General features: G+C 42.1%; 1 pseudogene; it reads right to left on the bottom strand.

Annotated features, from left to right (window-relative positions):
• Window positions 1-14,814: 14,814 nt before the first annotated feature.
• Window positions 14,815-16,151, bottom strand: LOC146808926 (tRNA-queuosine alpha-mannosyltransferase pseudogene; annotated as a pseudogene).
• Window positions 16,152-17,055: the final 904 nt, after the last annotated feature.

A 17,055-nucleotide genomic window follows, 5' to 3' on the forward strand; every position in this document is an offset into this window, starting at 1 on the left:
GTGTTTGTATACACACCCATATCCAAAATAGAACTATTAGAAATGAAGAAAGTGGTACCCAGTCATGACAAAGACCCAGCGGGTTTCCACCGTGAAATTAAAGATATGTTACTCATGGGAGAATATACCTACCCCGACATTATGACAATATTGAAGGTATTAATGCCTGCGGGCATTTACGAAAAACTCAAGGAAAAGGATTGGGAGGTGGGAGACCAGAAGATAGATTGGACAGCATTAGAAAACGAAGAAAAAGCTCGAGGTCCAGGTTCAGGGCTCGGGGACAAGACCAAAGCACTACCAGGTCTACTAGTACAGGTACTGCCACGTTTATTAACTACAAAAAAGGAAGACTGGGGTGCAATCTCAGCCTGTAAACAAAAATCAGATGAAGACACTAGTGATTTCTATTCCAGATTTGAGAAATGTTTTGGTATAAATAGTGGAATAAAAGCGAGTAGCGAGTCGTATCCACATCTGTTTGTGACAAAATTGGTTGAAAATGCCTTGCCCCAAGTTAAGAATAGAGTATTGAAGTTCGAGAGTACCTGGCAAGGTAACACTCCGTCACAAATGTTACAAATGTTACAGTACCATCACAATAGAATTAGAGAAGAACAAGAACATGAACATAGACGCATGAAAGACACGAAAATGAAAATGTTAGTTTCCCAGACAGTGCCAGCTGACGGTCATAAGAAGGGTATAACACAGTCCAGTGTTTCAACAGGTCCGGTAAAAGGGACATGCAACTATTGTAAACAGCCAGGTCATTATGTACACGATTGTCCAGTCTTAAAACATAATATCGCCATAGGTAATACAAAAGAAAGACCACGACCACTCAGACAGGATCAGAACCAACAAGGAGCACCGCAGCATGCACAGTCCATGCCAGCTCCGCAACAGTCTATGCCAGCTCCACCACCGCAGCCTATTGCTGCCACACAAACAACGACCCGACAGATGTATCAGACCGCACAGTATGACTACCCTGATTATCAACGATACTCATGAAACAGCCTAGAGAGGGAAGTTGGCTTACCCCTTATTGAGGTCCCCGTAGATCAAGAAGGACCTTATGTACACAGTGAACTATTAGGCCAAGATAGAAAGTTTTTACTGGACACAGGGGCAAGCCGAACAACAATAAAACGTAGTGAAGTTCCAGGGGCACCCCTCTCAGGCTCACAGAATATTTCCCTTGGTTTTTCAGGAAAACCTATCATTAACGAAGTAACACAGCCTCTTCCACTTACGATTGGTCCCTTGACACGAACTACAGATTTATTACTTACTAAATCATGTCCAGAAAACTTGTTAGGCATAAAAACTTTGAAAGCTCTAGGAGCTATAATATGTTGTTCTCCGGAAGGAGTAAGATTGTTTTTACGTGATTTCAAAGGGCACTACGTGTCCCGAGACATGGATCACCGACTGCAGACTTTACCGACACATTTATGGGCACAAGGCCCTACAGATGTTGGTTGCATGAACATTACACCATATCGAGTCACACTAAAGGCAGGAGTGGTACTTCCACGAATGCGACAATACAAGTTACCCCCAGATGCTGTAGTGGCTTTACTGCAAATCATTGACGAGCTTATTACCCAAGGAGTGGTTGTGGAAACTGACTCCAATGTATGTAATTCACCGATAATTCCGATTCTTAAACGAACCGATCCAACAGCCCCGCCAGTATATCGATTGGTTATTGATCTGCGCGAATTAAATAAATGCATAGTACCGCAATACCCCGTAGTCCCAGACATTTCTTCATTACTGACAGCCATTGATTCCGAAGCAACATTCTTTACTGTAATTGATCTCAAGAATGCCTTTTTCAGCGTCCCAATAGATCCGGAAAGCCAATACTTGTTCGGTTTTAGTTTAAATGGACGTAGCTTTAAATTCACACGCGCACCTCAAGGATTTACAGAAAGCCCCAGCATCTATAGCCAAGCACTGAAACGAGAACTCGACAGTATCCACATGCCAGTCAACACAGCCCTGCTTCAATATGTCGATGATCTGCTGATCACCGCTAGAAGCGAACCTGAATGTGAAAAAGCCTCACTGACGGTTTTACAATTTTTGGCCGAAAAGGGGCACAAGGTGTCCCCTTCTAAGCTGCAATTCTGTGTCCAGCGAGTTGTTTACCTTGGTCACTCGCTGTCCAAGGAGGGAAGGCAGCTTACACCAGATCGCATCCAGTTAATTGCCAATATGCCAATACCCAAGACACAAAAGGAGGTGCGGGCTTTCATAGGCCTCACTTCATATTGTAGGCAGTGGATCCCTCAGTATGCATTTCTAGCAAAACCACTCATTCAATTGACAACACAGGAGGCAGCCACATCGACTGTTCTCCCTTGGACTCAGGAACATACACAAGCTTTTGAAAGCCTAAAGAAAGCTTTATGCCAAGCACCTGTTTTAGCAACACCATGTTACAATAAACAGTTTACACTCTTTGTTACAGAACGCGAAGGTACTGCCTTGTCAGTACTCACACAGGAACAAGCAGGATCACACAAACCATGTGCTTATTTTTCTAGTACATTAGATCCCGTAGCTCAGGCTTTGCCTGCGTGCCTGAAATCAGTGGCAGCAACCGCTTTAGCAATCAGACAAAGCGATGCCATAGTACTAGGACATCCATTGACAGTACAAGTACCACATGCAGTAGAGGTTCTCTTGAACCGCACACAAACACAACACTTGACTATAGCACGACTCACTGGTTACGAATTAACATTGTTTCAGCCACATATAGAGATCAGACATTGTAGTACATTGAATCCTGCCACACTGTTACCAATAAACGGAACAGACCCACTAGCACATGATTGTATTGAAGTTATCACTATCACGACGAAACCCAGACAAGATTTAACAGACGTCCCATTGTCAGACCCAGACCTGACGTTGTATGTAGATGGTTCATGTATGAGAACAGGTACAGGAGAGCTAGTGGCCGCTTACGCAGTCACAACAGACACTGAAGTCATTGAAACAAACAGCATAAATACCTTGTCAGCTCAAGCCGCAGAGCTCATCGCTCTGACACAAGCCTGTATTCAAGCCACAAATAAAAAAGTCAACATATACACTGATTCACGTTATGCATTCGGAGTTGTACATGACTTCGGCGTGCTGTGGCGAGAGAGAGGTTATTTAACTTCTCACGGTGCCCACATTCAGCACGGACCCCTCATTCATGCCTTATTAGATGCAATACATCTACCCACTGCAATATCAATTATGAAATGTAAAGCTCATACGAAAGTTACTGATATCATTTCTCAAGGCAATGATCTAGCTGACAGAACAGCTAAACAGACTGCTCAAACTCAAACATCCGACATGACAAAGACAATAGTCCCGACACCAACACATTGCATGACGGTTAAGGATCCCGCTCTTGACGTAATTGACATACAGACACATGCTACACCAGACGAAATAAAGAAATGGACTGAATTAGGAGGGATCCAAACGGATCAAGGATGGATGACGAAGGAAAAATCTGTGTGGTTCCTTCCTGATTCAATGGTCCAGGTTATAATTAATACTGTACATAGTCCAGCACATCTAGGAGAAAAAGCTATGCTAGACAGCATTCAACACATTTGGTTCAACAAACATTTACGAGCAGCAGCTAAACAAAAAGTTCGTACCTGTATGATCTGTTGTCAGTTTAACCCAGGCAAAAGCATTCCCGTAGAACAGGGTGGATTTCAGCCTCCTGATCACCCTTTTGAAGTCCTCCAGATGGATTATATCCAGATGGAACGATGTCGAGGATTCAAATATGTTCTCGTAGTTGTCTGTGCTCTTTCCCGTTGGACAGAGGCATACCCGGTTTCAGATTACACTGCCCCGACTACTGCCAAACAGTTGGTTCGAGAATTCTTCCCACGCTACGGTTTACCACGTGTTGTCTACTCAGATGACGGCCAGCCGTTCTCATCCGAACTAATGAAACACGTTTCACTTTTGTTAGGCTATCAGTGGAAATTTCACTGTGTCCGACACCCCGAGGCAGCAGGTCTCGTGGAACGACATAATCAGACCCTGAAAATTAGACTGTCCAAAATTTGTAGAGAGAAAGGTGTCGACTGGATAGTAGCCTTACCAGTGGCACTCTTTTACATGAGAATGGTAGCACACTCTCGAACAGGGCTATCCCCTTATGAAGTGATCTTCGGTAGACCACCAAATATGTGGGGGACGCCTATACCACGCAAAATAACTGATATTGACTGTAATATGCTGACAGATTACTTGGCTTCCTTGATGTCTGCACTACAATCTTGTCGTTCACAGGTAGCTGCAGCCTTTCCCGACAACACCGAGGTGAAACCCCATGACGTAATTCCAGGGGACTTGGTATTAGTGAGGAACTTTGACCGGAAGTCTCAGCTAGATCCTAGGTGGAAATCGCCTCAACTCGTACTGTTGACGACGAGGACAGCCGTGAAGGTCGAAGGTCGAAAAGGCTGGATACATTCAAGTCATATCAAGAAATTTCATGGACTACCGTCCGACGTAAACGACACACCTTGCGTGTCTTCACCGATTGACTCAAAGCTTCCTTTGGTTGAACTGAATAACAATGAACAATATAAACTAAAACTTCGGTCTAACAAGTCAGGCAATTTGATTGTTTAAGTCCTCTCCAAGGTGAATCGGTCGAATTTGTCTCTGACATGTATCCCTTAGACCTGTATAGAGAAAGAAACAGAAGGATGAAGTTTAAACAACATGCGTACTGTAAATCACTGCGTAGTCATTGCACAGTGACGTTATTAATTTTGTTTTTCTTAAGTCTTTTAATAATCGCTGCAAGTATATTGTTGCACATATATTATCCTATTTCTAAACATGTTTACAATGTTACTGCGGAACATTCTTTTATTGAATTACCCCCGCATGAGTTGTCCTATAGATTTGCGCTGCGCAATAACACTTTTATTAGTATGTTACATCATTCCCATCAGGTTAGCAATGCTACAAATTGTTGGATATGTGGCCGACTCCCTCCCTATCAGAACTATAAAGGAATTTTACCTCTCTTTCCATACCCATTCACACACAATGGCTCCTGTGGAGCATGGTTTAGTTTAATTAATTCCCTAGATTCGAATTCTGCAGTTTATCAAGACAACTGGGTATGGGGAAATCTGAACTTAGGTTTACTCAAAGTCTGTTACCCTAACAAGGAGGGACTTCCCAAAAGAACAGGAACTGATCTAGAAAATGAAGTATATGGATTAGGTAATTTTACGCTTAATCTCATGATCCTGAATGTCGAATCCGAAGCTACACCAACTTTTCCCGCCATGTCAGTATTTCCAGTTAAAGGTGAATTATGTGTAAGAAAGAATGGTTCCATACATATGGGCTATAGTAGATGCACTACTGTAATAGAATTTAGTGATCAAGGCAAGTCTACATTTAGAGCTTCTCGCCATTCCTACTTCATATGTGGTCAGACAGCATATATACGTTTGCCTCTAGATTGGGATGGTACCTGCTACATCGGATTCCTTTTGCCACCTGTTTTCCTAGCTCCTCCTGATTATCATAGAAATACTCATTTAGTACACAATAGAGAAAGGAGAGATCTCCCAATAGTCGATTATACTGAGACAGCATGGGAAAAATACACAGATTTTAATAAAGGTCTCTTTCCCTATATAGGTACAGTTACCAATAGTAAGCTGATACGTAGATTAACTAGAACCCTTGAAGCAGTAGTGAACGAAACTATTTCCGCCTTAGGCAATTTAACAGAAGAGCAGTCTGCTATGCGGATTGTTGTGCTTCAAAATCGTCTTGTCCTTGACGTCATCCTGGCCGATAGGGGCGGAGCTTGTAGGGTCATCGGATCAAGCTGTTGCATTTTCATACCAGAAAATTCGCCATCTGTATATAAAGCCATAACTCGCCTTCATAAGATTGTAAGCCAGATACACCAGAATCCAGGCACCTGGACTTGGTCCGGTTGGTTTTGGAGTGTATTGTCTACCTTTGGATGGAGGGTCCTATCCTTCCTAGGTATTGGCTTTCTCATACTATTCAGTTGCTGCTTATGCCTACAATGTGGACCAGCGATTTGTGGCCTGTGTGCCACATCGTGTATTCCACCACCAAGATTTCATTCATCCCAGAAGAAAAAAGAAGAACAAATGATGCTATATGAACAGATCAACGGATTGATGAAGATTGATATCTCTTAACGGGCAAGTAGGGGACAAGGAGGGAATGTGGAAATATGGATTTTTATGATCAGTTATGTCCCCTATCTTGGACCCCAACGGTTTCATGTATAAATCACAAGTACATGTATGTTCCCTCCAGTTCCAGTTATGAAGACGCAAACACATGTGCGTCCACCGTCAACATGTCCTCTTTCAGATCCGCCATGAATGGGCCGGATATTCCATTCCTAAGTATGAAAGGCCACCGGCTTTATATGGTTCATTTATCCCATTTCACAGTCCAGACGAGTAGGCCCTGATTCTGCCATCAAGCCTTTTCCTGCCTTCTGCCTCTGAAAGCTCCAGTCTGAGTTCGCATCTGTATCCATGAACTTTGTCCTACTCCCTGCGCGGCTAACGGTGCCTGACTCCAGCCTGTTGCCTGCCAACAAACTGTATTTCACCTTCGAAATTATCTGCTCCGCTCCCTATCCAATGCATTCCTGTCTAGTAGTTTAAGTAAACATTCTTCCAGCTACCGAGCAAAGGGCCCGGCTTCTCTGTCATTATGCAAGTAATTCATAGCCCTGTTACTATGGAAGATTTCTGCCCTCGCATCTAGTGTAGACACTTAGACGCTTGCACACGCACTCACAGTCAGTATAGAATAGATTTTGTTCGAAAGACCTTTCTTTTTGGATAACATAGTTCTTTAAACATAGGATGTTAGATATGATTTGGGATTAGGTTGACTTGACCCTCCAGACTTCTGTCGCCACATGTAGAGCTAAATGTCAAGTCCCCTTCACCCCCTAGTTGCACGTCAATCACACGTCATGCTGCTGTGCGCGCATTTCTGCCAAGTATTTCTGCTGACATTGCGAAATTCTTTCATGGAACCACCCTATTATGACATCATACTTGATGACGTTCTTTAGTTACGCCCAGTTACACCCACTCTAGCTACGCATGTATGTTTTATCTTTGCTATCAATTGTTACGCCTCCCCCATTTGTTTCACTGTAATGCCTATTGTATAAAAATGATTACTTGTCAATAAAGTATGCCCTTCACTTCCTGAACCTTCGTGGTGATGGAACATGAAGTCCTCAATTTAAATTGATTCTGGAATAAAGCCCGTTCAGAACTTCTAATACCACGGATTCTGCCTCTTATTTTACTGAGCTATTATTATAGATTTTCCGCATCAAATTAAGTTCCGGTAATTAAATTATTTACCACAGTATTACATGGTGAGTTTGCACTACCACACCATATAATACACCCTAGATTATAAAATATTCTGGTGTCCTCTAAAAATCCATGTGAACATATACAGCACAGTTCAAAAAAGTGGTATTACGTCTAAGACAACAAACGACTTGAAAATTGCACGTTTGAGAAGACATCATTGGAATACTTGGGGTTTGCTCTTTCAGTTTAATCAATAGCCATGAAACCTTCTAAAAGTAAAAACAATTTTTGAATGTCCAATTCCAACTTTTCCTAAAGAAAAGCTGAGTTTCCTTGGTATGGCTGATTATTATAATACATTTATGTGGAATGTCTCTGAAATAGTTACGCCCATTACTGCTCTTTAAAAGAAGAATAAGACATTTTAATGGAATATTCAAGCCACCCTGCCATCAAGGCACATTTTCGGTGCTTGAGAAGGAACTATTAACTATCAAAGTGGCTTTCATAGAATGGAAACATTTCCAACTCAGGTCTCAGTTTTTGTTTTTTTACACTTCTTTTTATCTTAATAAGAGAGTCATGACGCGTAAGCAGTTACAACGACCACATTTCTATGAGTATGCCCCTCGCAGGAGGCTAAATCATTTTTGCAACATCGGTTCTTACTCATTTTAGACTACTTCAGAGTCCTGGTTAACTAGTCCCAGGTCCCCCACTCCCCAAACGGTGCATCAGTTGCTGTTCCCTCCCCTTCCCCAATTTGGTTTGGCATCCCCCTATATTGCATCCATTGACCCCATATTTTCTGAAATTTACGAGGGCAACCCCTAGTCCAGGTCCTCCTTCCAATCTTTTATTGCTAGAGGCCTGCTTGCGCCCCTTAATCTGGCTAAATTCCGCTTTGCTACAGCTGTCGCCACTCCCAGCCAGGCATTAATGTGTTTGTGCCACTTCTCTTCTACTGACACTTCCAGCAGTAGCCACTTAGCTTCCAGCTGCACTTTACTCTTGTGTTACCTACTTCATTATAGCAGTAGTTCTGGACCACTAAGTTTATATGACAGGGCAAGTGTGTGATAAAATGTACCCAGGCTCACCCCACCCCCTGGGGCAGTCGGCAGAGTCGATTCGACCCATTTTAAACACTCTTGTTCTGGACAGGTAGGATCGGTGCAATATCCTTAGCTGCACTAGTCGGAATCTCGATCTGATGGCTATCTCTCTTGAACTTTGAAGCGCTTCGCTCAATTCTTCATCATCTTGTACCTCCAGATCAGCCGACCATGACTCTCGAAGTGGGACAAGACTGTCCAGCATATTATTTAAGATTTTTTGTATATCAGAGATAAGGTCTCAGTTTTTAGTGACTATTTGAAAAGACCATCAAAATATTCAGGTTCTAAAATAGGCAGAATGCAAGAATAGGAGGCAAGCTAGGTGGGCCTTTTTTCAACCAAACATTTTCATATTAACATATATTCCAGGAACACAGAACATATTGGCTGACTGCTTATCTCGCCAGTATCCTGAAAGCAAATGTACTGGTTCTACTCAAAAGATGCTTCCTCCTCAAACCATCATAGTTCTCCTGGCTTCTTTCGTCTTAGAGAAAGTACATGAAAATACTGAGGTTATTCAATAATACTATTATTTTAGTAATCGATTTTCATAGACACTGTGTAAGAACTTCATTTGACTAATCTTTTATCAAGACAAATTACTACTTCCAGTTAAAGATCTTCATAAAATTATTATGCAATTGTGTCATGATACCAGTATCTCTGGGCACAAATGCAGAAGGCTTGCAGGAGAGCTAGTAAGAAGATTTTGGTGGCCAACTCTTTATCAAAATATTTATCAAGAGATATGTCACCTCTTGTGAAACCTGCACTTAAATTAACGGTAAAATTTGAAGGAAAGTTGGCATACTTATTAGTTCTGGAATGCCTACAAAACCATGGGAAATAATCTTCACAGATCTTTTCATAAATTAATCCCAAGATGAAGGTCGCACAACTATAATGCTTGCTATAGACTTTATAAATCAACTTTTCTGCATTTCTGTCATGACTCTCTAATACCAATGTCTCCCCTTCTAGGTGGTACCAATTCCTGTATCATGTTCCAGGAAAGTTGGAAACACTTGAAGACAAAGAGACTAGGAAGAGCGATTAGTAAGAGAACACTCATCTCTAACAGGATGGTTAGTAAAAGGCTGGACTCTTTGATGCAGGATGGCACAATACAGCTCACTGTCAAGAAACTGAATACAGTGCGTATTAGTTGCTGCATCCATCACAATCGGGCTTTCGCCTTGGACACAGCACTGAATCTACTTTGATAGAGGTCTCTGACACTATCAAATTGGGCATGGATAATTGGAAGCAAGCTGCCCTATTGGTACTAGATTTATCTGTGGCATTTGATATGGTTTCCTACCCTATCCTGTAGCAACGTTTGCAGAACATCAGGATAGGTGGGGCTGCCTTGGCCTGGTTGGGCTGTTTTCTGTCGAGCAGATGCCAATCTGTTTGGATGCCGCCATTTGCTTTGGATTGCAAACCATTAAAATTGGGTGTTCCGAAGGGCTCTGGGTTAAGTCCAACATTGTTTAATGTTTATATGTCTTCTTTTGCTGTCCTGGTGGACTCTTTTGGAGTGCAGGTTGTCATATGCACTGACGACACACAGATTCTTTTAACCTAGAAAGGTAACATCTCTACTGCCCAGAACAAATTTGAAGCGTGTCTGTCAACTGTATTCCAGTGGATGTACAGGAGTAAACTCCACTGTAATACCAGTAAAACAGAAATCTTCATTTTTGGTTCTCCCCCTTCTAGGGATGGTAAACTTTGGCCAAGCTCTGCTCTGTCTCCTCCAACTCCTGCCATGGTGGTTCGGTACCTTGGGGTGAAGTTTGACAACAAATTGCCCGTCAATTCCCAGGTGGACAGTGTGGTGGGAACCTGTTTTGTACTTCTCAGATCTTTGAGAAACCTTCTGTTCTTGCTTCTTCTAGATTGGCAGAAGATGGTAGCTCACACCCTCATAATATTTTGGTTGGACTATGCCAATGCTTTATGCTGGGGTCTCCCATTGTACCAACATAAGAGATTCCATTTGCTACAGAATGTCGCAGCCTAGCTTCTCTTAAATAGTCCAAAGAAAATTAAATCCATACGCATCTCAAGTAAGAGAGTGAAGTTTAAGGGACTGGTGTTGGCCAACAAGCCTTCTATAGATCAGGTCCTGCTTATCTGGCCAAGAGACTTATACATTACCATCTACCTGGAACTCTGCTCTCTTCTCAAGCGTTGCTGGCAGTGGTACCGAAAACTAAGAGCAACCTCCTTCTCTGTGCTGGCCGGTTCTGGCTGGAATGCCCTTCCTCTTTACCTGCATGCTACTAAGGATGAAGGTTCCTTTAAGTGGAGTCTAAAAGCTTGGCTGTTTAATAGTGTCTTTTAATGTAGTAGTTGGGTCAGTTGTCGACAAGCTTCCAGCGTCGGAACACTCAGTAGAGTAGCTGTGTGCTTTATAAAGTTTATTTGATTGCTTGAACATTAGATAACAGAAAAAAGGTTCTTATAACAGGTAATTACTTACAGGATAATATTTGAGATGGCTAACCTGGTGTGAGGTAAACAGAAGAAAAGTAGCACACCACCCCCCCAGTAAACCGAATTGTAATCACCAAATCAAAAGGAGATATCCAAAGCCACGTCATAAACAGATTCCTGGTCGACTAAGCCAAATCATAAAAGTATAACTGGAGCAAGTTAAAAAACACAGCCAAGTTGAAATACCAAGATCCGTCCAAAATAAAAAATACAGGTCAGAACAAGGATGTTAAGGGGATGCCAAGGGAAGCAACAAAGAAGAAAACAACAAAGGCGTTGAACGGAATTACAAGTGTGAGCTGTAAAAACAAGCAAGGGAGTGGAAAAAATTGATGTTGCCAGACAGTCTTCTGCATCCACCAACCAAGACCTGGAAGTCACCTAATTGTACTCTCGTGGCTGATGCAGCTTGATTAAAAACCAGGAAGCATCTGTTCTCCACAATTGTAGTCTCCATCGCCCCGTCCATCTCCTCTATGTGGTATGTTTCCTAACTCTCTTGTGTGGTGTCTTACACCGAAACCTGAGAATTAACTAAGGTTTCTTCCGCTTTTGAAATGGCTGTGGTAGTCTAGTCAGACATCTTTAAACATTATGGTCTGCCAACCTACTTCATTCAATTTTAAGACTCAAATTCAGGCCTAGGTTATTTGGTCCTTTTAAAATGAATAGGATCATGAATCCAGTTATTATGAGGTTAAAGTTACCTCTTGTCTAGAAAATTCATTCCTCAGTCTATGCGTCTCTTTTGAAACTATGCATTAAAAGACCAGATTTAACAAGTATGAAAAGACCGCCACCAGTCGTGTGGATGGTCAACCTGCATATGAGATCCAGGATATCTTTGATTCATAATGGAAACATTTCAGTTCCCCATTGGCTGGAAACATTATCATTCCTGTGACCATCCCTGGAAAGCTGTTGAAGCTGTTCATGTCCCACTTCTTACAATCATTTTTTCAGGGGGCACCCTAATAAACCTGGAGCTGTTAAGTTTGGCAGAGTATAAAGGTTTTACACTTACGTGGTTCTAGTTGGTAGAGTTTTTCTGGCTTCCAGTTTTTTCCCTTCCAACTACATTCAACTTCCTGAGTAATACTGGGGTTCATGTTCAATCCTGAATCCTTTAGTTGCTGTTGGTGATTGAAGTCTATGTCTTTTAACCAAGAAAGCCTTGAAACTACTAGTAACAAGCATTGGCATAGCCAATAGGTCTCGCCTTTGGGACCTTATAAGTGTTTAGCCATGCAACAGTTGATGATGTTGTTGCACCAAGGATATTGTGCTGCATAACTAAATACTTCTAAGGTCCCAAAGGCGAGACCTATTGGCTATGCCAATGCTTGTCTTTTCATGATCTCTGAGGGAGTGGCAGCATCCCACAGGGGACCTACAAATCTGACATCCAGAACTAGAATGTAGAACCTTGGTGAAAGGCAAGTCCCTGGCTCCCCTAAATCAATAATTATGATGGTTCTCTGACGAGGACGCCTTCAACGGACAAATAGATGCCTTTTAACCGATGTGGTCCATTTTTAGTTACTAACAAACCTTGGAAAATATAAGATTTCTCGCTCTGAACATAGGGAAAACTGCGAAGAAAGAGTTGTTGCTTCACTGGTCTTTACCCATAACTAAGGAGGCGGCAACTGGATGAGTGTCAGTGTTGTGTAGGCATTGCTTCTCTTACAAAACAGAGCAGCTCCCACAGTCCAACGCTAGCGTCTCTACTTCACATTTTGAATCATTCTGGCGAGGCAAGCAGCCATGCAGAAGTTTTGAAAACTGCTCTCCAGAGACAGCTCAATAAAAATCTATCGCTACGAAGCAGCATTGAATTCCTTGCACCTCGGTGCTTAAGCAGAGGGCATTCAGCATGTGATGTCACGAGGGAGCACATGATGTTTGCAGCGAATGGAATGCAAAGTTTAGGGATGTCTGGCTCATAATTCACAAAGTAGAGGGAGTACGCGGGTGATAAGCCAGACGAGAGATAAAATCAAGAAAAGAACGGAATGTATGATGCAGTCACAGAGGATGTGCACGTGTGCGCTTCCTCGCGCGCATTCACAAGTGCAAGAGGGAGACAGACAAGAACTCGGAGAATGCAATGGATACACAGTGAATGGCAAATAGGTATAAAAAGGATGAAACCTAAGACCTTATAGAAACCATACGTGACTCCTGCAATTTGCACATTTCAGACTAACGCCACAACTGAAAACAGAGAGGGATACACGCACACAGCTGCAAGCTGGAACAAGCCAATCCTACAGAGCGGAACCAAACCAAGGCAGCGATGGGGAAAGGAAAAAAAACACGATGCATGCAATTCTCCGTTTAGGGAGCCTCTGTCATTAAAGGGGCCATATTACATTCAGCACTTTCCATCTGCCATTTATTACAATGTATTCGTATTCGAAACCCACATGCACTAGAACACCAAAAGCATTTTTGTGCTTGGAAATGACTAAAAAAGTGCGTCTCACTCTCGGCGTAGCCCCTGACACTCGGTAAACAAAACAAGTGATAGGGGTGGGGGGAGTGCGGCAGGGACACGCAGCGTTTACCTTGTGGCAGGGAGCGCGATAATTGCTAACACATGGCGCCGCTCGCAAGGGAATCGCCAAATGTGCACGCGTTGCCATTGAAAGCAATGCAATGCGTGCACGTTTGTGGGACACAAACTGAGTCGTTTGCTAAAGGTCTTTTTCCTACAACGCATGCACGCTGCGTAGGCGAGACCTAAAAAATACACAGATGCATTACAATTCTTAAAGACATTTTGAGTTTTGGTAAAATTTACATATTCCCGCAGGGTGCGTTTTAAATCCCAATTTAAATTGTGATCTTTAACATTGTGTTCAGAAAATGAGGTACCTTTGAGTTATATAGTTAATGATTGCGTTTTGCCAATTAAAATTTATATAATGCTATGTTTATTTTTGAAGTAGAATCCTTACAAAGGGGTAAAACCTTACAAACTTTAGTCAAAAGTTAGGTAGCATACTTTTAAAATCAGAGGACACATTGATTTGGTTTGATCATTTAATATGACAATGACAACAACATTATAATCTTACCCCAAATATAAATGACTGAAAATGTACATAAAATGAGACAAGCTACCTTTGGTATAAAGTGCGTAAGAAACATATTGTAAACACTAATGGAGTTTATCATATGTTTCACTTAAAATTTAAGGTACAAGCATCACATCTTAATAAAGACATTTTGATTTGGGCATGTCCTCTTTTTCAGCACTTCCAAGTCAAAGCTCAAGAACGCAATCATTTAATTCAGTGTTACTTAAAAGATATCTGTAAGTCAGATACACATATATCTTAAAAATGTTTAAGGACAAAAAAGATATAATAGGAAGTTAACATATTTAGTGATGCATTTGGAATTGCCTTATACTTGACCCATCTTTACAAATCTGCATTCTTTTGGGATTTGAGTGTTGGAAGGTACTGTATAATTTGTGCTGTTGTAATTTACTGGCAGACAGTTTTACACCAGCTATGATAAGCCATTATCGTTCCACTTTATTGACACATTTTCTTATTGATCTCCTTTATCTACATGACTCATGATTGAGATCTTAGAGTGGCTTAGGGAAAGGAGGTAAGTTAGTTCAAACATTCATGGGATTTCCTCGGTTAAGACTGCTGGAGGGATAGAGTAATTTGCAACTAAGAACATTGTTATAACGTAGTGCATAATTCTGATTGAATCTTTTCTATAATCTAGAACTGCAGTACAAGCAGTAGACTTTGTTCCCTCGGTCACAAACTTACAACTGATTCTGGTTCAAGCAGGGCCTGGTATTTGCTGCGTAGGTATGCCCATGAATACTTAAAAATGTCACCCTTGTACTGATGCTTCCTCACAATATCTGGGCTTTCGCAGAAATTCTGAAGCCTCTTAAACAGCTGTTCAGGTGTCGAATACAGATATTGAGCTGGAAAGATTTCTGGTTACACCAGAGCCTTGGGACACAGAGGTTAGCAACCACAATGTGTGGCCTCCAGCAGCGCCACACCAAAAAACCTCATGCTTAGCTGTTGAGACAGCAACATCTGCCATACAAAGGGCTTGAAAATAGTCCTCTTTGCTAGGAAGGTAGCCCCAATGCAACACAGAATTCCCCAACGCCCCCCTGGCCTTCAGAAATACATCTGGCACATCTGTATAGGTTTCTCCAAGGACAGACACATTGAATCACAGAGAAGCCTTTAAGCTTCAGAAGAATTTGGAAAAAGGTTTCTGGGTCTTTGTCATGCTCCCAATGGTGAGGCCAGACAATGTGTAGTGGTGTTTGCTCTTTGTCAGTTTCCCTGATATTACCATGGGGAGTTACAAAGTGATCGCCATATTGTTGGTCTAATTTTGCATTCTGTGGTATATTGGACCGCTCTAGTTCGTCTACTGTTGCCACTGAGTTTTGTGGTCTTTCCAGTTGTGTGAGAAAAGTTACACCTTCTTGATCTTGAGCAATTATGTTCTGCTGTGGAGTAGTCACGCTCTGAGATAGGAAAGTTTCCCCTTTAACGGCAGCCCGGCTCTGCAAATGGATAGGCTTGCAATGTGGCAAGAGGAAATTACTAACATCGGGGAGCCTAACTGGGAAGTGGAGGACTAGGCACTTTGGCCTGATCAGTCCTTCCAGGTCATTGGGCCTGTGATCAGGCATAAGCCTAATAAAGCCAAGGATACTGTTCAGAAATGACTCCATGTTGTAAAGCAAATTAAATACCACCACATCGGCCACCAGGCAGGAAAGAACTTGGTTGTAGCCGTACTGGAAGTCCCTTTCCAGGCTCTTGAGCACAGGGTACACCAGCTGGTTCTCGTGGAAGTAGAGGACCTTCTTGAACTTGCCGAGGTCAGGTCGTAAGGCGACCAGTTCAGCTAGGTTAAGCACCGAGCTGGCAAACAGGATGCTATACTGGTCGCTGACTGGTACGGTCTGCATGAAATTCAGGGCAGAGGTGCGTGCCCTCCAGTGCCACTTCTTGGCAGGTAGGCTGCAAAGAGCAGAGTTATCAAATTCTTTCAATAGGAGATCCGCCAGTTGCTTGTGAGAACCTCCATAGAACGCCTCACTGATGAGCACTCCCATTTCAGAGGTTGGTTCTTTATATAGGCGGTTTTGGATCGTAGTTACTGCAGCAGCGACGTCTCTCAGATGCTTACTGTCACATAAAAGGTAGATGGCTGAGGTAACTATTTGCACATGTACACACGAAAGCCATCTTAAAAAAGGATACTGTTATACACAAAACAGATATACTGTTATACAAACAAACAAAAAATACACAAAACAGATACTATTGCATTGGTACCATCTTCGTACAGAATATTTTAATGGCTAACATGGAAGCGCAATGCACATTCACAATCGAGGACTCTAGAGTGTTTGGGGTTTTGGTTGGTCACTATATCAAGCGTGTAAGATACTAGAAACTCATTTAACATCTCCATTTAGGATTTGAATTGTAGAAAATCGCACACTTTGTGTTGCTATATGAAGATCATGAAATATCGTTATAGATATGAAATTGTAGCAGAAAAAAAATTCATTAAAAAAATCCGTTAATAAGTCGTACATCCAGGTAGGTAAAAAAGGTGACATTTAACTATATACTATTCGAAAAGAATGAAACGTTCTAAATAAGAAGATGGCCACCTTGTTACCCAAGAAAAAGCGGGCGAATTCACAACACAGCCGAACGATTGCTTCGCTCCCCAGCAGTGACTGACGTCAGCATGTCTTCAGGACGCAATGAACTGCGATTGAATCCCTGGGATTTGTAGTTTTCAAATACTCAATTAGTACGTATGCGCATTGTATAGGTACTAGCCTCAGAAGTCAGAACTTAAGTGTCGGATAACTACGAAGTTACTACTGTTCCTGAGAGGTCCCCGGAGAGCGGGGCTCATACTAGAAGTAGCGCAAAGTGAGTGTTTTCACGTAGGTAAGTGCCAGGATGGGCAGGGAAACCTTTGGTAGGTGAACGGCACCT

This window comes from Triturus cristatus, chromosome 7 (assembly GCF_964204655.1).
Source record: "Triturus cristatus chromosome 7, aTriCri1.1, whole genome shotgun sequence".
Taxonomy (NCBI): Eukaryota; Metazoa; Chordata; class Amphibia; order Caudata; family Salamandridae; genus Triturus; species Triturus cristatus.